Raw genomic sequence first — 5,459 nt, 5'->3', positions numbered from 1 at the left:
CTTTTTATTTAACTCACCTTTTTTATTTTAAATAGCATTGTATGGTTTTCTCTAAGAAATTGTCTTTGAAAGTTAATCTTTTAATAGAAAATTTGCTCATATACATGTATATACATATATATTTTAAAATATTATGTATTATGGGGTATATATATATATATTTATATGTAATATATATATCTATATATATGTATATAAGTGTGTTTGTATACATGTGTGTGTATGTCTCCCCAGAAAACATTTTTGTTTTATATATTCATTTTATTTTACCCACATATTTACCACTTTGGTTGCTCTTCATTCTTTTCTGCATTTCCTCAGGATCATTTTCTTCTTTGCCTGAAAAATATCCTTTAGCATTTTCTTTAGTGGAGGTCTATTAATGATAAACCTCTCAACCTTGTGAATATTTTCTCTTGCACTTTTTTTGATAAGCAAAAGTGAATCCTTTACCTTTAATACTTGGTAGCACTGTGCCATAGTAAATTGATGCTAAATTAAATACTTTTTTTTTGCTTTTTTCCCTGAGTGTTCCATAATGATTATGACAACCCAGGATATTTGAATTAATCACCAGATGCCCCCCAATACAGCATACATTTGAATATACATATTACACTTTCTTCACTTTGTATATAGCATGCCCTCATCCTCATTTACTAATTATTAAGTTAATCAAGATGGTATCTCATCAGTTCTTCCAATCTTCATCTCATCCATTAAAAAATTAAATTTGATGTTTTAAAATTATTATTATTATGGAAAATGTCAAACATAAATAAATCTATAGTGACAGAAAGCAGATCAGTGATTGCCTCTGGGGTAGGAATTAACTCCTATGAGCAGGAGGGAGCTTCCCAAGGTGATGGAACTATTCTGTATCTTGACTGGAGTGGGTGTTAATGGGGATACACAAGGTCATCAAATGAGTAAACTTAAGATTTGTGCATTTTATTCTATGTAAATTATATCTCAATTAAAATTTTAAAACAACAATAAAGAGTTCCGTGTTCCCATATCAGGAGTCAAATGTGGGCTGCTTGGGAGAAAACCAAGAATCTTGACCACTAGATCAGATGAAAGACACTGGCAATGGGAGACTTGGTCCTCCCAAGGCTTTAGAAATGGTTTTGCTCCATGAAAATGACCTTTACTAAGGCCTCATGATGGGTTGTGCTGGCCTTCCATTAGCTACCATCACCTATGTGGTGATCCCTACTGGCCAATACTACTGTGTGTATTTGACTCCCAATAGCCTGAGCACAGTCTCTCCTAATCCTCCATTAGCATTAGCTACCATGATGTAGTTCTTACCCCCATCACATGTCTGCACAGTGTCTACTAACACCCACTCCATTAGCTTATAGCAGTTCTTATCACCACCTTTAGTCAAGAGCACAGTGTCTGCTGACCTTCCATTAGCTCACAATAGCTTGTCTTCCCACACTTTTTATTCCAGCAGAGTCTGCTGACCCCCTTTAGCTCATAGCATCATGTCCCGCCACCCCTCTTAGCTGCCATTACAATTTTTACTGACCTCCCTTTGCTCACAGCATGGTGTCTTTTCACTCCTTTAGCCTCCAGCTTAGTGACTGATGTTCTATTAGCTCAGTATCATGTCTTTTTGCCCTCTTTTAGACTCAACATGGTGACTGCTGACCTCCCATTAGCTCCCAGTGATGTGTCATCACCTTCCTTTATACCTAATGCAGTGGCTGTTGACCCCATGTTGGCTCTCACCACTTTGTTCATTCCCCATTGGCCACTGTACAGTATATTTAATCCAATGAGTTCTAATTGCAGTATCTGCTCATCCTACATTAGACCCCCTCACTATGTCTGCTGGTTTTTTATTAGCCATGAGTACAGTGTCTTTGACCCCCATGAACCCACAACACAGCACAGTTGCACAAATATTTATCTGCTGTTCCCCAGTTAGCCACCAATATGGTGACTTTGATCCTCTTGAGCCCCAGCACAATGTCTGCAGAACTCACATGACCTGTCACTCTTATCTTCTGATACCCCATTTACCAAGTTCCAAGTTTTTTACCTGAGGACCCCTAAATAGCCTCCATCACTATGTCATCCGACCTTACATTATAGCCTATTAGTGTATCTGCTGACCATACGTTAATGTCTTCTGATTTGTCAGACACCCACACAGAGTATGACCTCCTTGAGGACCCATTACCATGTTTTTTGTCCTTACAGTAGCTGAATCCCTGTGTCTGCTGCTGAGTCCCTCTCCCTCACCTTTAACCACGAGTATTGTGTCTTTGACCCCTTGAGGCCTGAGTAGAGTTTGCTGACCCCACCTTAGCTCTGATCCCAGTGTCTATTGATCCTCCATTAGGCAGCAGTACTGTTTCTTCACTATGCATGAGGTTCCAGCAATGTATTTGCTGATCCCAAATTAGCCACAAGATCAGAGACTAACCTCCATGAGCTTCTGGCACAGTATCTGCTCATTCCACAGTAGTCTCATCTTGCTGACCACCCATTAGCAATGAGTACCATGTCTTTGACCTTCATAAGTCCCAGTCGCAGTGTTGCTGACCCTGCATTAACCATCATCACTGTGCCTGTTGATCCCCCATTAGTCACTAATACAGTGTCTGAATGCAATGATGTCCCAGTACAGTGCATGCTGACCATACATTAGAGCCCATCACCATGTTTGCTAACCCTATACTGGCCTCAACACTGAGACTACTGACTACCAGCTACTAGTTTAGAGCCTTTGCCTCACGTTTTTCAATCACAGTATCTGCTACTGATCCTATATTAATTAGCGTCATCACTGTGTCTTCTAATCTTGGTCACGAGTAGAGTGTCTTTGATCTTCATAAAAAATCTGACTAGTGTCTGCTGATCCCACATTAGTACTTTATTACCCTGCTGATTAGCCATTAGCCATCACTAAAGTGATTTTTGGCTCCACCCCAGCATCAGCCCATTCACTACCCCCATCCCTGTGGATGCAGGTTACTCATCCTCTAATACAATGTATTGACCTTATGAGCCCCAGCATAATGCCTGGGACTCATTAGCGCCTACCATGCATTAGAGCCCTTCATGGTTTCTGGTGATCTTCTATTGGTCACCAGTACAGTGTCTTTGACTCCCATGAGTCTCCCCCTGCTGGTGCTGTATTAGCTCCCATGATTGTTGAATTCCCACTAGTCATTAATATACTATATTTGATCCCTGTGATTACTCCCCACAGTTTCTGATGACCCTCTATTAGGACCAGTCATTGTTCCCTGATTTCTGTAAATTGGTTTGTTGGCTGTTTCAATCGCTATAATTGTTCCTTGGACTCTGGTGGTTCCCCAGTCCTGCAGACTGCTTTTTTATTTTTCCTTTCCTAGCACTTCAGAGACTTTTCTTTGATGTTTTTGGCCTGATCCTCTGGATCTAGGCCCTGTTGCTCTCGCTCTTTTGCAGCCCCTTTGACTGTCTTCCAAATACAAGGACTGTTTTGTGGTCTCTTCAGATGTTTGATGATCCCTCTGTTCCTCAGGTCCAGACACTATCCCCTTGTCCCGTTAGCTGTTTCCTGGTTTCTCTGGCTGTGCCCTCAGCTTGAGATTGTTCCCTTATCTGTCTGGCTGTCTCCTAGGTATTTCTAGCTGTTGCATGACATTTAGGGATGTTTTCTTCTTCCATTTGCCTGTTCTAGAGTCTCTCTGGTTGTCCTCTAACTACAAGGACTGTTTTCTGGTCCTTTGGCCTTTTGATAATTTCTCTGACTGTTCACATCACTGCCATGACTGTTTCCTGGTCCCTATGGCTGTTTTCTAGTGTCCGGGGATGTTTCCTCAGCCCTGACCTATTGTCTGGAACCACAGACTGTTCCTACTGCTTCTGGCAGTTCCCCAATACATGGAATAGGTTATTTTACCCTCCCTGATGTTACCTCAATCCTGGGTATGTTCACATGTCTTATTGCTTATTTTCTGATTTTGCCAACTGTTTCTCAACACAAAGGACTGTTGTATACACTGGATGTGGCTGCAGGCATTAAACAGCAAGTGGGAATTGCAGGCTCCAGAGGGAGCACCTTCCAGGTAGATCCCTTTAGCTGTGGCTGCTATGGAGAAGCAGACCCTACAGAGAGGCTATTTAGTTCAGAGTCCTGGTGTGAGTCACTACATTTCCTCCCATTACCCTTCTAGAAAATCCATTAAGGCGAGTAAAATGAGTTACCCCGCACCGGCACATTCCATATGTCTGTGTGTGAATCTCTGCTTGGAAAAGAATCTCTGATGGCTGAGAGGAAGTACGAGGGGTTGGCAGTCCTGTGAGGTGTGCAGCATGGGGTCCAGCTCCATGGGTAGCCTGGGGGCTGGCCCTACCCTCACCCAACCCTCAGTACTTCTCCCTGAAAAAAATGGGTCTCACATTCCCTACCCAGAATCCTTCTGAGGTCTGTGATAGGGTTGGAGGATGATTTATGGGTGTATTCACCCCTTGGATATTTTTTCCAATCAAAACACAAAAGTCTCATAATAATAACTTCATGTGTAATATTACTAACAGTGACAATTGCTAGACAGGCAATGTAGTGTAATGATGAAGAACATGAACACTGAAGCCAAATCTGTATTCAAATCCGAGGCCTTAATGGTTTCTTAGCTATCACACCAAAAGCACGTACTATAAAACAAAAAGGAAATAAATTGGGTTTCATCAAAATTAAAAATTTTTGTGTGGTAAATAGTACTGTCAAGAAAGTAAAATGTCAACCCACAGAATGGGAAAAATATTTGCAAATCATATATCTGATAAGGGATGTGTATCTCAGATATATAAAGGACTTGTGTAACCCAGTAATAAAAAAATAACCCAACTTAAAAATGGGCAAAGGATCTGAATAGACATTTCTCCAAATGAGATATATGAATGACCTAAGCACATGAAAAGCTGCACAGCATCATTAGGCATTAGGGAAATGGAAATCAAAACCACAATGAGATACTTCACAACCACTAGTAGGCTAGAATAAAAAAGATAGACAATAGCAAGTGTTGACGAGGATGCAGAAAAATTGGATTCATCTTACATTGCTAATGGGATGTAAAGTGGTGCAGCTGTTTTGGAAGAAAGTTTGGAAGTTTCTTAAAATGTTAAACATAGAGTTACCATATGATCTAGGAATTCTACTCCTGGGTATCCACCTAAGAGAAATTAAAACATATATCCATACAAAAATGTACACACATTTCTTTTTATGGCTGAATAATATTCCATTGTATATATGTGCCACATCTTCTTTATCCATTCATCTGTTGATGGACAGTTAGGTTGCTTCCATGTCCTGGCTATTGTAAATAGAGCTGCAATGAACATTTTGGTACATGACTCTTTTTGAATTATGGTTTTCTCAGGGTATATGCCCAGTAGCGGGATTGCGGGGTCGTATGGTAGTTCTAGTTGTAGTTTTTTAAGGAACC

Source organism: Physeter macrocephalus, chromosome 21 (assembly GCF_002837175.3).
Source record: "Physeter macrocephalus isolate SW-GA chromosome 21, ASM283717v5, whole genome shotgun sequence".
Taxonomy (NCBI): Eukaryota; Metazoa; Chordata; class Mammalia; order Artiodactyla; family Physeteridae; genus Physeter; species Physeter macrocephalus.
The sequence above is the reverse complement of the archived record's forward strand: the minus strand, read 5'-3'. Positions refer to the sequence as shown.